Source organism: Bufo bufo, chromosome 5 (genome assembly GCF_905171765.1).
Source record: "Bufo bufo chromosome 5, aBufBuf1.1, whole genome shotgun sequence".
NCBI lineage: Eukaryota > Metazoa > Chordata > Amphibia > Anura > Bufonidae > Bufo > Bufo bufo.
Genome location: NC_053393.1, coordinates 359,892,410 through 359,909,461, shown reverse-complemented (window position 1 = coordinate 359,909,461; position 17,052 = coordinate 359,892,410).

Below are 17,052 nucleotides of genomic sequence, written 5' to 3'. Positions count from 1 at the left end.
AGACTTACATGTATGAGCTCCCTCCAAGTAGGCCCAAAGAGAAGCCTCATCCGGGAAACACCATTCCTGAGATTAAAAAGCTCAAGAGAACCACTCAAAAAGGGTTCTCCAGGAATAAAAAGATAAAATTTATGAAAATACCTAAATATTACTTTATTATAAACACATTCCCAAATAGTATTTATTATTTATAATGGCTTGTTTTATCTAGGGGGCAATCATCAGGGGAAATAAAATGGATGCTGCCATATTATCTTACACAAAACCAATGCTAACTCATAGCTGGATGGGTTATTTCAAAGCAGGGAGCTCATTAGCTGTCTCAGCTCTCCTCTGTGCTCTGGCTGTCATGAGTTACTATCATACTCACAGCTGATAACATCTTAAACTTTCATTATGTAGGAATGAATAAAGTGAAAGTGCAGACAGAACGGACAAGACTGCTGTGGGGCTGTGGTAATGTAGCAGAGTGCACACACTGCTGTTCATTGGCTAACCCAACCACCACCACCAGTCCATCCCCTCTGTGCTTTCACTTTGTTAAGGCTCCTTTACACTCTGTTATATTGATGGGTTTCCTACCATGAACTGCTCGTTCCAGGTCCTTCAACAAAATTTTGGTTTAGTTAAGGACTTTGACTTGGTGTCACAGGGCGCCGTGATGAGCTCACTCTCCGCAGCGCCAACGGCGCCCCGCCTCTGTGCACGCGTCCTCGTCTCCTAGGTGATAGGGGGCGGGACAGACCCAGCCGCGCACGTCTCCTCAGCGTGGCCGGCGTCCTCGGTTCCCCCAGCAACCAGATTAAGCCTGAGCACTGAGCTGGGCACTCGGTGATCAGCCATTTGCAGCAGGGTGAGTCATGTGACGCTGGCCACGTCACATGACTCCTTCTAGTCAGTATTTAAACAGGCAGCCTGCTGGCCACAGGTTGCCTGTTATTTAGGCTCCACCTGTGATTTTGTCTGACCTGGCTTACTTACCTTCTGCTGATTTCCTGACGATCCTCTGCCTGCTCCTTGTGTACTTTGCTGCTCTCCTGGTATTCTGACCCCGTCTTTCTCCTGACGATCCTCTGCTGACTCCCTTGGTACTTTATGACTCTCCTGGAATTTATGACCCTGGCTTCTCCTGACTATTCTCTGCTTGCTCCATTTGTACTTCGTTGCTCTCCTGGTATTGACTCGGTCCGTTCACGTTCTGTTGTTTGTCTGGTCTGTTCTCCCTGCACTTATTCCAATCTAGGGATTGCTGTCCAGTTGTCCCCTGTCATTAGGACTTGCGAGGCAAGTAGGCAGGGCCAGGGGTTGGGTGGAGCGCAGTGGTCACTCCCCTCCCCCCTGTGTATGTGTGTATGCGACCGTTACACTTGGCCATTCCAAAACTTTAACTTTCTTCTTCTTTAACCATTTGACCATTCTTTGGTAGACCGACGTGTGTGCTTCAGGTTGTTGTCTTGCAGCATGACCCACGTTCTCTTGAGATTCTGCTCGTTAGATATTTTCTAATAGAATTGGCTGGTATAATTCAAAATTAATTGTTCAAACTGTCTTAACCCAGATGCAGCAAAACAGGCCCAAACTATGATACTACTACCAACATGTTTCAAAGATGTTTTTTTATGCTGGAATTAAATGTTTCCTTTCTCCAAACTTCCTTTCTTCCCATTTAAATCAAACAGTTATATTTTGGTCTCATCTGTCCACAATACATTGGGGTTCATTTATTAAGGCCAGCATTAACATCCCTTTAGCTGATGGTGGACGCACTTAACTTCAGTGTATCCACCTACTGTCTAAATCTATGCCAGCTCCCTTGCTGGCGTAGATTTACACAATTTTCTACGCCTAAAACAGGAGTAGAAAATGATAAATGAGATGGGCCTGTCGGAATGCCCCCTTCCCCGTCCACGCCATGCCCCCTTTATTAGACCTGGTGCAATCTGTGACAGATATACGCCAAAAAGTGGCATATATCTGTTAGTAAATAACCCCCATTGTTCCAATAACCTAGCTTGTCCTGGAGATTTTTAACAAACTGCAGCCAATGTTCTTTTCGGAGAACATCAGCTTTCTCCTTGCAATCCTGCCATGCAAATCATTGTTGTTCAGTGTCCACTTGATTGTGGACTCATGAACATATGCATTAGCTAATGTGAGAAAGACCTTTTGTTGATTAGAAGCTACTTTGAATTCCTTTGTGATCTTGAGGACTATTACACACCTTGCTCTTGCTGGGATCTTTGTTGGTCAACTACTCCTGGTGAGGGTAATAATGGTTTTGAATATTCTCCAGTTGTACCACAAACTAAGCCTGTTACCAGGAATCGCATCAGAAAGGACATATGAACGCATAGCTCCGGTACAATCCGACTTCAAGTAAGCCAGTTCCCCTCTCTCAATCCATAAAACCCCTGCCAATTGTGCCCGGCTCCCTTAGTAAACATACCCACTATGCCACGGGGGAAGAAGACTCAAGCCAAGCAGGGCAGGCTGGACTTTTACTTCGATAATGTCGCAGATGCAGTGGCGCCTGCCTTAGCCGCCCGAGACCTATCCTCACCGCTTATTGTAGCGGCCCGACACCCTCCACTCCAAGGCAACGTAAAGACGACACGAGCACAAACCACCCGCGCCACTCACCCACTTGCCCAGCTCATGCTTCAGGAGGCTCGGTCAGAGTGGGTCCGGCCAGATTCTCTTCACAGAAGGGACACATGGAAGCGCAGAATGACAAGACTATTCGCTGTTGTGAGATCGTGAAAACTCAGATCCGATGGTATAGTCTAACCCTGAGGTGTTCCCATGGTGATGGGGACGCCTCAGGGTTAGAATATACAATCGGATCTGAGTTTTCACGATCTCACAACAGCGAATAGTGTTGTCATAATCTCCAGTCCGGCTCAAAAGTGAGTACCGTAAGTTTCAGCACGCCGTATACCGGCTTATAAGATGACACCCGGCGTATAAGATGACCCCTGACTTTTGAGAAGATTTTCATGTGTTAAAAAGTTGTCGTATACGCCGGAAAATACGGTACCTCTGCCATGTCAATGAACCTGTACATCTACTTTAAGGCAAGTTATTATCAGTAAATGTTCCAGTTATTTATCTAAACTGACTCCTCTTTATTTCTATCATCTCCTTTGCACCCAAGGGTGCTGGTGTCATGAACCTCAGGGACCCTGCCTTCCCTGCACCTAAAACCCATACCATCAAGGGCACCTCAACCAACATCGGCAGGAGATCTTTCAACACCATAGTGTGCCCTGAATGATTCCGGTGCAATCCTTTCCATCACTGCATGCCAGCGCAGGGAGCTGCAGAAACGTAAGTACCAACTACTACAGCCATCAGGCCGCCACATACACATTGCAGCCCTGCGGTTCTGGTCACTGCATTTGCACCCACTGTTGCTGCGATCATAAAATTCCCTGGATTGCAGCTAGGGTTGCCACCTTTCCCAACAAAAAATACCGGCCAAGTTAAGCCATGCCCCATTAGTGCCCGCAGTAATATTAATGCTCCATTTTTGTCCCCCAAAATGGATAATGCCCCCATTAGTGCCCCTAGTAATAGTACTGCCTCCATTAATGCCCCCCAGAATTAATAATGTCTGTGTTTTGCGGATCCATAACCAATGCTCCAAGATGAGTTAGCAAGTTCCTGTCTGCCTGCCCTAATCACTGCTTCTTCTATCCTCTATGGTCTTGCTGTGTCCTGCCAACAATAATGCAATGCAGGCATACAGTGTTAGGCCTCATGCACACGACCGTTCTGTTTTTTGCGGTCCGCAAACCGCGGATCCATAAAAAACGGAAGTCGCCCGTGTTGCCTTCCGCAATTTGCCGAACGGAACGGGCGCCTGCAATATAAATGCCTATTCTTGTCCGCAAAGCGCGGACAAGAATAGGACATGTTATATTTTTTTAGCAGGGCTGCGGAACGGAGCAACGGATGCGGACAGCACACGGAGTGCTGTCCGCATCTTTTGCGGCCCCCTTGAAGTGAATGGGTCCGCATCCGAGCCGCCAAAACGGCGGCTCGGATGCGGACCCAAACAACGGTCGTGTGCATGAGGCCTAAAACAGTTAAAAAAAAATGTAAAAAAAAAAATGCTTAAAAATAATTTATATAAAATATTTATTGATTTTATTGTTCTCCTAGTAAAACAGGCCCCCAAAGTTCGGATCTGCATGCCTCTGTTCCTTTCTGTAGCTGATCCGCCAAGCCTGGCACAGCAGAGGTTTCAGTGGAGCGGCTATGCAGACCTGTGATAAGAGCATGGACAGACATGAGCAATGGTGTGTGCCAGTACAGAGGTCACTGCAGCGCATATTGCAGAACACAGAACCCATACACTGCACACATGGCTACAGTGTACAGATTCTGTGTACTTTACAGGGATGAGCACTTGCAGAAAGATCCAAACTTTGGGGGCTTGTTTTAATAGAACAATAAAATCAATAACTAAAATATTAAATAATTTTTTTTTTTTTAAGCATAGTTGCATGCCTGCCTCGCATCATTGTTGGCATGGCACAGCAGGGACTTAAGGGATAGAAGAAGCAGTGATCATTGGTCTGTCAGTTAACTTACAATGTCACTGAGCAGATCATGAGCGCTTCCATCAGTATGAAGGGGAAAGTGCTCTTGTCGAATCAGCACCAGGCACATCAGATTAGATTTGCTGTCTTGCTGCAGAGGTGTGTATACAGGCTGTGCAGTACCTGAGGTTTACATTATGAGGATGTGTAGTACCTGAGGTTTGCATTATGAGGCTGTGCAGTACCTGAGGCTTGCATTATGAGGCTGTGCAGTACCTGAGGTTTGCATTATGATGCTGTGTAGTACCCTAGGTTTGCATTATGAGGTTGTACAGTACCTGAGGTTTGCATTATGAGGTTGTGCAGTACCTGAGGTTTGCATTATGAGGCTGTGCAGTACCTGAGGTTTGCATTATGAGGTTGTGCAGTACCCGAAGTTTGCATTATGAGGCTGTGCAGTACCTAAGGTTTTCATTATAAGGCTATGTAGTACCTGAGGTTTGCATTATGAGGTTGTGCAGTACCTGAGGTTTGCATTATCAGGTTGTGCAGTACTTGAGGTTTGCATTATAAGGCTGTGCAGCAGCTGAGTTGTGTATTATGAGGTTCTACAGGTTTTATTATGACATTCACAGAGGTGTGTATTATTAGGAAGAGGTAGGTTTTGTTGAAGGAGTGGGGAGGGTGGCATTAACCTCATCTGCCTAGGGCACTAAAATCCCTTGTCCTGGCCTTGGCTGTGATGTTTAGGTAGTTGCTATAATACCACACATCCCACAGTTTCCACTTTCCCTTTTCTTCCTATATAGTTAGAATTAGAGATGAGCGAACCGAAGTTGACGAAGTAGAATTCGATACGAATTTCAGGAAAAATTCAATTCACACCGAATCAGAATTTCCACAAGCTTCGTGGTAACAAATAATTTTTTTTCCTAAAATGGCTGCTGCACATGTTAAGACATGGAGCAAGGAACTCTGGGAACGAGGGATCACCCACAATGCCATGCATGCAGCCAATCAGTAGCCCTATAAACAGCCCCAGCTATCTTGGATTCAGATTTTTTAAGTGGACTTAGTGCAGGGAGAGACGTCAGCAGGCACTAAGGGACAGTGGTAGAAAAGACTTTAAAACTTTTATTTTGCTGTATAGAAGTTCAGGGAAAGGATATGGAGGAATCATTCCACAGTATTGCGGATTGTTCCTGATTGGTGTGCTATTACTTTGTGAATGTTTCGCCGAATGGTTCACAAAATATTGGCGTTTTTGTGGCAAAATTGGTCCCATAGGGATGAATAGCGGAATGTTCAAAACTAGAGTGGGAGCTGAGAAAAGCTAGAGTGTGAGCTGAAAAATCAGGACATGATTTCTAAACTGCCACCACTCCCTCATTTTCAAGCTCACCTACACAAATCTTATATCAAAACGTTCAGCTATCTGTGCTGCCACTAAAAATGTCCACGGCTAAGCCATAGTCCTGATAGTTTTGACATTATGACCATTTGTTTGCAACTCATGCCGCCTATTGACATTCATATAAACTCCACTCTAGCCACCTCAAATTTGAAGGGCAATTTCTAAACTGCCACTGTGCCTTAATTTTATATATTTTAGAGACATACTATGCATCAAAATGTAGGTCTGGGTCTTGTGATTCTCACAATATCTCACAATATCTTCACTGTAGGATTTATAATTTTTAAACTACAACCGTTTGAAGATGGCAGCCGCCAGTGAAGTGAGCAAGTTGGAGCGGTTTGTTTTTAACCGCTCTTCTCTACCCTTGCTGTAGAGTGAGTTGCCATAGGAACCCAGGTGTGTGAGCAGCCAGCAGAGTGACAAAAGCTAGAGTGTGAGCTGAAAAATCAGGACATGATTTCTAAACTGCCACCACTCCCTTATTTTCAAGAAAAATCAGGACATGATTTCTAAACTGCCACCACTCCCTCATTTTCAAGCCCACCTACACAAATCGACTGATAATGTTTTTATAAATGTTATAAACGTTTTAATGTAACTGTGAAGCACTTTGGGCAACAACATTGCAATTACATGTGCTATATAAATAAATAAAAGTTGAAATGCATTTCTCACTCTATCAAGCTTGCCATGTGCACTTTTTTTATTTGATCAGTCAATTGATTAGTGTAATGTTTACTATCTTTACTCACTCTAAACACTCCTCACAGTTACTCTGCCCACTCCATAAAGTTACTCTGCCCAGACCATCCTTTCCACAGTTACTCCAGCCACTCCAACCACAGAACAGTTACTCAAGCCACTCCACCCAGTTACTTCGTCCACTCCAGTTGTAGACTACTGGTGGAGTCAAGAACACTTCACACAATTTCCCTAGAAATTGTAGCTTTTCTAGTACACCTTGCTGCACTGACTGGGGATCCAAATTGCCATAATACAGCTCTGTAATTCCAGCAAACCGTTCTTGTCATTGGGGTGCAAGTGCTGTTTGATACATCCATTAACAGGGTTTATTACAAGGAAATATTTCTTATTTGCCCTTGTGTGGTGCAGTTATATGTTCTAAAGCATTTTCTGGCTTGTATTAGTGGGAAAAAAGGGCTTATTGGCCATTGTGTGGTGAAGTGAGAAAATTACAGCCCTTTTTGGCGTATATTAGTGGGAAAAAAATATATGTAAATAAAAATGTAGTAGGGCACACCTGCATTTAAATACACATGGGAGATTTGTGTAGACAATAAATTTATTCAAACAAAAATAGTGTGTTGTAACACATAAAACGTTATTAAACATATAATTGCATGCTATATAAACTTAATATTGCTTATAAAATCAATAAAATACATGAATAAAATACACACTAAGCTATAAAATCATATAAACGATCCTAGAGGAGTTAAATCCTAGTAAAATCTCAAAAGGATTGTTCCTTCCTATAGCTCTGTATGTCCGTATTACATTACTCATCCAGCGAGTCTAATTGCCAAGCTGTTTAACATAGTCCGTGGTGTTCGGAATTTTAAAGGCAAAGTTCACAGATTAACTTCGATGTGATCAGATAAGGACTTATAATATAGTCACTCGTGTTTCTTTTGCTTTAAGTTATTGATGTATCGGATCCCACTGTCTGTATATACACTAGTTCGGCACTAGTTTTTACTCACAGTTCTGTAGAGTTGTGCCGGCTGTGCTGCGGTTAGTGTGGCGTCCCACGTGTAATGCGCTTGCAGGCAGTGGTATAGCTTCCAGAGGATAGGTTCAGGGATCTTCGGTAATCACTTGTAGGAGTGTCGTCTTAGTGATTTTATGTGGTTTAGTCCCTGCACAGGTGCTTAATCAAGCGGCAGGTCAATTATCACTGCGGCAGTCGATTTTCAATTTTTCCTACCAAATATTCGATACCGATCCCTCTCCTTATGGTCGATTTGAAGCGCTTCAATATCCCAGTTGTGTGTTTAGTTTCATGGGATTATCCTTCACCAGACGCGTTTCGGAGTTAACTAAGACTCCTTCCTCAGTGGCTAATTTTCCCATGAAACTGATTGACTTTATATACAGCTATCCAGGTGTAGTCCGATTTGATTTAATTCAGCTAAACTGAAGTCATGGCATGGAGTGTTTAGAGGACTCACAGAGCTATTGTAGCGGACATATTTAACTTGTCTATACACAGAGGGTATCTAAATAGAATCCGAATTCTCTATGTCTATATGTAAAACAATATATCAAAATACTTAAAAGATAATAGCAAAATATAAATTATATATATATATATACATATATAGTATATATATGTTTGACTCCATATTTCATCCTATTTGTTATTTTTTTTCTGTTTTTTCCACCCTAGTAGAGCATAGATTCATAGTGAATTGCGTATTTTATTTTATTTGATTGTATAGTAAATATACTCATCGCTATTAATATTCCTCTAAGTTCCAGAATAAGTTTAATCCTTGCGGTAGTATTGCGTTTTTTTATGTACATAGGAGCCGTATTGGTGCTGTTTTTGCCAATACTGCTAATTTCTATATATTTTTCATTTATATCTTGATAAAAACTCTGTGTCATATTAACACCTAAAATTAAAAGATAAAATGATAAATAATAAATAGTAAATAATATAAAAAAATCTGTATATTTTTGCCTACATATTTCATCCCGTTTAATTTATTCCCATCATATTACCCTGGTATTCCAAAGAGTGCTTTTAATTCATATATTTGTGGGGTGAAGCATGGAGTGGTGGTGAGATGAGTCAGGCAGTAAGGTCACCCACCGAGGAGGGGCCCGCATATACAATAGCCCGCGGATCCCTCTTCGGTGAGGGGCCCCACTACCCTAAAGAAAACCATAGAGCTCAATCTCAGCATTCAATCCTGCTGGTAGAAGGGTATTGAATTCAAAAATATGTCTAGATTCCGTTCTTGACATCTTTTTGATATGATTGCCGCCCCTCCAGTCGGTTTCAACTTTTTCCAAAGCGGCGAAGGTGAGGCCTTTTGGGTCCTGGTTTCGTGTGGTCTTAAAGTGGTTAGATAGGGTATGTTTCTCATAACCCTTTTTAATATTGGAAATATGTTCCGCTATGCGTACCTTAAGTAATCTCTTGGTTCTACCCACATATTGTCTTTTACAGGGGCACTGTATAATATAAATTACGCTGCTGGAATTACATGTGAGGAAATCTCTTATCGTGTGCTGGTGAGCATTTGTAGTGGAATTGACGGATAATGTTTTTTTTGGGGAAGGAAGTGGTTTTGCAACCCATACACTTCCCACATCTAAAAAAAACAATAGTGTTAGTCCATTACTGTATTGATTGTGCTGTATTTTTCTTATTTTACGGATTGATGGTGCCACCAGTAATCCCAGGTTTGGTTCCTTGGTGAACGTGACTTGTGGATAGTGCGGTATTAAGTGACCTATTACTTTGTCTTTGCCAATATAGTGCCAGTGTTTATTAATAATATATCTTACTTTTTTGTGCTGTGTATTAAAAGGTAAAATTATCCTCATGTTATCACCAATCTCTTGTTTATCTGTTTTTGTTTTTGTGTCAAAAAAGGTTTTCCTATCTAGTTGGCACACTGTATCCAATGCTGTATCTAGGATTTCTATGGGGTATTGTTTCTTGAGGAATTGGTCCTTCATTGTTTTTGCTTCTTCTTCAAAATCCTCTGTTTTTGAGCAATTCCTTTTTATTCACCTAAACTGTCCTGTAGGTATATTTAAGAGCCACTGGGGTAAGTGACAGCTATTGCATAGGATGTAACTGTTTTTAGCGGTCAGTTTGTGATATGCGTTGCAGACTAGTTTATCGTTCTCTACTTTAATTTGTAGGTCCAGGAATTCCACCATCGTTTGACTCGTTTTTGCTGCAAACCGTAAGTTGTATTGGTTCTGGGTAATTTCTTCCAGAAATATATCCAGAGATTCCTGGCTGTTCTTCCATACGAATAGGACATCATCGATGTACCTCTTCCAGAGCACAAGGTCTGTCCCCAGCTTGGGATCGATAACCTCTTGTTCCCAATTTGCCATGAAAAGATTGGCGTAGCTGGGGGCAAACCTGGTGCCCATTGCCGTACCGCATATCTGCAAATATATGTCAGAATTAAACCAAAAATTAATTATGGCTTATACACTGCTCAAAAAAATAAAGGGAACACTTAAACAACCCAATGTAACTCCAAGTCAATCACACTTCTGTGAAATCAAACTGTCCACTTAGGAAGCAACACTGAGTGACAATCAATTTCACATGCTGTTGTGCAAATGGGATAGACAACAGGTGGAAATTATAGGCAATTAGCAAGACACCCCCAATAAAGGAGTGGTTCTGCAGGTGGTGACCTGACCACTTCTCAGTTCCTATGCTTCCTGGCTGATTTTTTGGTTACTTTTGAATGCTGCCGGTGCTTTCACTCTAGTGGTAGCATGAGACGGAGTCTACAACCCACACAAGTGGCTCAGGTAGTGCAGCTTATCCAGGATGACACATCAATGCGAGCTGTGGCAAGAAGGTTTGCTGTGTCTGTCAGCGTAGTGTCCAGAGCATGGAGGTGCTACCAGGAGACAGGCCAGTACATCAGGAGACGTGGAGGAGGCCGTAGGAGGGCAACAACCCAGCAGCAGGACCGCTACCTCCGCCTTTTTGCAAGGAGTAACAGGAGGAGCACTGCCAGAGCCCTGCAAAATGACCTCCAGCAGGCCACAAATGTGCATGTGTCTGCTCAAACGGTCAGAAACAGACTCCATGAGGGTGATATGAGGGTCCGACGTCCACAGGTGGGGGTTGGGCTTACAGCCCAACACCCTGCAGGACGTTTGGCATTTGCCAGAAAACACCAAGATTGGCAAATTCTCCACTGGCGCCCTGTGCTCTTCACAGATGAAAGCAGGTGAGCACTGAGCACATGTGACAGACGTGACAGAGTCTGGAGATGCCATGGAGAATGTTCTGCTGCCTGCAACATCCTCCAGCATGACCGGTTTGGCATTGGGTCAGTAATGGTGTGGTGTGGCATTTCTTTGGAGGGCCGCACAGCCCTCCATGTGCTCACCAGAGGTAGCCTGACTGCCATTAGGTACCAAGATGAGATCCTCAGACCCCTTGTGAGACCATATGCTGGTGCGGTTGGCCCTGGGTTCCTCCTAATGCAAGACAATGCTAGACCTCATGTGGCTGGAGTGTGTCAGCAGTTCCTGCAAGACGAAGGCATTGATGCTATGGACTGGCCCGCCCGTTCCCCAGACCTGAATCCAATTGAGCACATCTGGGACATCACGTCTCGCTCTATCCACCAACGTCACGTTGCACCACAGACTGTCCAGGAGTGGGCAGATGCTTTAGTCCAGGTCTGGGAGGAGATCCCTCAGGAGACCGTCTGCCACCTCATCAGGAGCATGCACAGGCATTGTAGCGAGGTCATACAGGCACGTGGAGGCCACACACACTACTGAGCCTCATTTTGACTTGTTTTAAGGACATTACATCAAAGTTGGATCAGCCTGTAGTGTGTTTTTCCACTTTAATTTTGAGGGTGACTCCAAATCCAGACCTCCATGGGTTAAAAAATTTGATTTCCATATTTTGTGTGATTTTGTTGTCAGCACATTCAACTATGTAAAGAACAAAGTATTTCAGAAGAATATTTAATTAATTCAGATCTAGGATGTGTTATTTTTGTGTTCCCTTTATTTTTTTGAGCAGTGTATATCGTGTTGCTGCCTGCAAATATTCTATCTGTTCCTCAGGTAGTTGGTTTGCTCGTTTTAGTTGTTGCCCCATGGCCTCTATCCCCTGTGTGTGGTCTATTACGGTGTACAAAGATTGCACATCCAGTGTCCCTATAATCCATTTGCAGTCATATTGTAGGTTTTCTATTGTTCGTATAATCGATGTGGTGTCCTTTATATGGGATCTGGTTGTTTTAACTGTAGGTTGCAACAACTATAATGCGACAAATTTGCAGTAAGTGAACCTATTCCCGATATTATTGGTCATCCTGGTGGATTCTGGGGTCCTTGTGTACCTTAGGGAGGCAATAGAACACCGGTAGTCTGCATTGACTCTCGGTAATGTATTGAAATTCTTGTTTAGATAAGATACCTGTTTTTTGCCCTTCTTCACATAGAGTCACCAACTCTCTGTGATATTCTATTGTAGGGTCAGCGCGTAATTTTGTATACGTGGTTGTATCTATTAGCTGCTTTATACATTCTTTATTATAGTTCCTTGTGTCCCATACCACTATGGCTCCTCCTTTGTCCGCCGGACGTATTGTTATATTCTGGTCTTTCTGCAATTGTTTTATTGCTTGTATTTCTGCTCTGGACAGGTTGTTGTCCCTACTATTGTTTGTTTTTATTTTCCTAATATCATACTCGACTGCTTGTCTAAAGGTACTCATTTCTTCACTGATCTCCTGTCTTGGATATTTAGTTGATTTATTTTTCACATCTGTGTGAATATATTTCCTTCCTCCTAATGGGTTAACTTCGTTAATTATCGGATTTTTAAAAAAATATTTCTTTAGGCAGAGCTTCCTAATATATTTCTCTATGCCTATCAGAGTATCAAATTTATTCAGCTGGTTAGATGGTGCAAATTTAAGACCTTTGTTTAATAGCTTTATTTGTGGTAAAGTGAGGGTGGTAGTGCTCAAATTGAGAATCGCATCAGATTCTTCTAGTTGTAGTGCGTGTTGTGCTTTCTTTTGTTTGACTCCTCTACGTAATTTCCTTTTTCGTGTCTCTGTGATTTGTGTTGGTGTCTTTGTAAATTCTGGAGTTCTCCGTATCGTGTTGTCTCCTGTGGTGTCTTGTATTGCTGCTGTTTTCTGTGATAATAGTGATCCCGACTGTTGTCCCTGTGTCTCAGGTTGTATCGGTGTGTTGGTGACTCTCTCTGTGTCATATATGTTTGTGGAGATTTTCTCTGTGTCTTCTGTCGTGACCTTACTTTGTGGTGGGGGGGGAGTCTGATCTAAAAAATGATTTTCAGTGAATATTTCGTATCTATTTGAGGTTGGTATGTTAAAATCACTCTGATCCCTGCTATGTGTTGGTTCTGTTTCCACAGTCTGTAATGTTTGCAAGCTATTGGTCATTTGTTGCTTCTTAGGGTCTTTTTTGGTGTTTTGGATTTTCTTCACTTTTTTAGTGATTATATCATACTCTATTTTATCAATATTTTTACATATCCTTTCCTGCCATATCCTATATTCGTCATTCTTAGGCAAATTTCCGATAGTTATTTTCATTTCTTCTATTTGGACTGTTACTTGATCCAAAATTTGGGACCTCCTTTTTATGATCATCTCCATTAAATTAATGGATTGTGTTCGTAAAAAGTTCTCCCATTCTTTCTCAAAGTTTTTATCATATAGATCATACGCTGGAGTTTTAGTTAATAGTAACCCTGTCAGTATTTTACCTTGTACAATATATTGTCTCAGGGCTCTAATCTCCCAGCGTTGTTTCAGGTGCTTTTGCAACAGAATCTCTAGATCTTTAAATATATCTGCCATAGATTTTTCATTTGGCAGATGGCCTTCCCCATTATCATCAAATGTGAAGGCTTCAACCTTAAGGCGTTTGCTCTCCATGTGGTTCCAAATGTCCAAAAACACTCTTTGGAATACCAGGGTGATATGATGGGAATAAATTAAACGGGATGAAATATGTAGGCAAAAATATACAGATTTTTTAATATTATTTATTATTTATCATTTTATCTTTTAATTTTAGGTGCTAATATGACACAGAGTTTTTATCAAGATATAAATGAAAAATATATAGAAATTAGCAGTATTGGCAAAAACCGCACCAATAACGCTCCTATGTACATAAAAAAATGCAATACTACCGCAAGGATTAAACTTATTCTGGAATTTAGAGGAATATTAATAATAGATAATAGCGATGAGTATATTTACTATACAATCAAATAGAATAATATAAGGTTGATATATTTTGATATTTTTACATAGTTTATGTATTATATAATACTTCACTATGAATCTATGCTCTACCAGGGTGGAAAAACCAGAAAAAAAAAAAAAAAATCGGATGAAATATAGAGTCAAACATATATATACTTAACTCAATTATATATTTTTTGGAGCTAATATGATATAGAGAGTTTGTTTTGTTTGGATATAAGTGAAAACCGCATAGCAATCTATATTATTGGTAAAACCGCAGCAATAACGCAATACTGCTGCAAGAACTAAACCTGTTTGGATCTGTGTAGAAAAACTAGTGACAGACAAACAGCGATAAATGTACCGACTATGTAACCAATCAAAAAGAACAGTATATGGCGAGATATATATATATATATATATCGTTATACAATTTATATTTTACTATTATCTTTTATGTATTTTGATATATTGTTTAACATATAGACATAGAGAATTCGGCTTCTATTTAGATACCGTCTGTGTATAGACAAGTTAAATATGTCCGCTACAATAGCTCTGTGAGTCCTCTAAACACTCCATGCCATGACTTCAGTTTAGCTGAATTAAATCAAATCGGACTACACCTGGATAGCTGTATATAAAGTCAATCAGTCTCATGGGAAAATTAGCCACTGAGAAAGGAGTCTTAGTTAACTCCGAAATGCGTCTGATGAAGGATAATCCCATGAAACTAAACACACAACTGGGATATTGAAGCGCTTCAAATCGACCATAAGGAGAGGGATCGGTATCGAATATTTGGTAGGAAAAATTGAAAATCGACTGCCGCAGTGATAATTGACCTGCCGCTTGATTAAGCACCTGTGCAGGGACTAAACCACATAAAATCACTAAGACGGCACTCCTACAAGTGATTACCGAAGATCCCTGAACCTATCCTCTGGAAGCTATACCACTGCCTGCAAGCGCATTACACGTGCGACGCCACGCTAACCGCAGCACAGCCGGCACAACTCTACAGAACTGTCAGTAAAAACTAGTGCCGAACTAGTGTATATATAGACAGTGGGATCCGATACATCAATAACTTAAAGCAACAGAAACACGAGTGACTATATTATAAGTCCTTATCTGATCACATCGAAGTTAATCTGTGAAATTTGCCTTTAAAATTCCGAACACCACGGACTATGTTAAACAGCTTGGCAATTAGACTCGCTGGATGAGTAATGTAATACGGACATACAGAGCTATAGGAAGGAACAATCCTTTTGAGATTTTACTAGGATTTAACTCCTCTAGGATCGTTTATATGATTTTATAGCTTAGTGTGTATTTTATTCATGTATTTTATTGATTTTATAAGCAATATTAAAGGGTTTCTACCACTTCGTTTTCACATAATTAGCTTTCAGACACTAGCGATCCACTAGTGTCTGCTCTACCAAACAATCCTAATATAATAGCTTATTGTGCAGCCGTTTCGCTAAAAAACGAACTTATATTGATATGCTAATGAGCCTCTAGGTGCTATGGGGGCGTCATTAGCATCTAGAGGCTCGGTCTACCTTCACAAAATGCAGCCACCCAGCGCGTCCCTCCAGCCCGCCCATCTCCTCCGGAATGCGATCTTCCCTGTGAGCCAGCGGACGAATTCTCGTGCATGCGCCGTGCGCGTCTGTATTCGGTGCATGCGCAGTGAATGTCTGACCGCTTTCTGCACAGACATCTCCACTGCGCCTGTTCCTCGGAGCACTATGACGTCATCGGCGCAGGCGCAGTGGAGATGTCTTAGCAGGGAGCGGTCAGACATTCACTGCGCATGCGCCGAATACAGACGCGCACGGCGTATGCGCAAAAATCCGTCCGCTGGCTCACAGGGAGGATCGCATTCCGGAGGAGATGGGTGGGCTGGAGGGACGCGCTGGGCGGCGGCATTTTGTGAAGGTAGACCGAGCCTCTAGGTGCTAATGACGCCCCAATAGCACCTAGAGGCTCATTAGCATATCAATATAAGTTCGTTTTTTAGCAAAACGGCTGCACAATAAGCTATTATATTAGGATTGTTTGGAAGAGCAGACACTAGCGGATCGATAGTGTCTGAAAGCTAATTATGTGAAAACGAAGTGGTAGAAACCCTTTAAGTTTATATAGCATGCAATTATATGTTTAATAACGTTTTATGTGTTACAACACACTATTTTTGTTTGAATAAATTTATTGTCTACACAAATCTCCCATGTGTATTTAAATGCAGGTGTGCCCTACTACATTTTTATCTACATATCATTTTTGAAGATTGGGTGTAATCTTCCTTGTAGGTGCACCCACTCCAATTTTTGTTAAATTGGTGAGCCTTCTCTAAACATATATCTGGAAAAAATATATATATTTGCTGTTCAGCGGTGCAGTTATATGTTCTAAAGCCATTTTTGGCGTGTATTAGTGAAAAAAAAAGTATATTATTTGCCATTCAGCGCTGTAGTTATATGTTCTAAAGCCTTTTGTGGCATGTATAAGTGGAAAAAAATAAGGGCCTATTTGCTGCTCAGCAGTGCAGTTATATGTTCAAAAGCCCTTTTTGGCATGTATTAGTGGCAAAAAAATATATATTATTTGCCGTTCAGTGGTGCAGTTATATGTTCTAAAGCCATTTTTGGCGTGTATTAGTGGAAAAAAAATATATATATTATTTGCCGTTCAGCGGTGTAGTCATATGTTCTAAAGCCTTTTGTGGCGTGTATAAGTGGAAAAAAGTAAGTGCCTATTGGCCATTCAGCGGTGCAGTTATATTTTGTAAAGCCCTTTTTAGCGTGTATCAGTGGCAGAAAAATATATATTATTTGCTGTTAAGCGTTGCAGTTATATGTTCTAAAGCCTTTTGTGGCGTGTATAAGTGGAAAAAATAAGGGCCTATTTGCTGTTCAGTGGTGAAGTTAAATGTTCTAAATCCTTTTGTGATGTGTATAAGTGGAAAAAACAAGGGCCTATTTGCTGTTCAGCCGTGCAGTTATATGTTCTAAAGCCCATTTTGGCATGTATTAGTGGAAAATATATATATATTATTTGCCATTCAGCGGTGCAGTTATATGTTCTA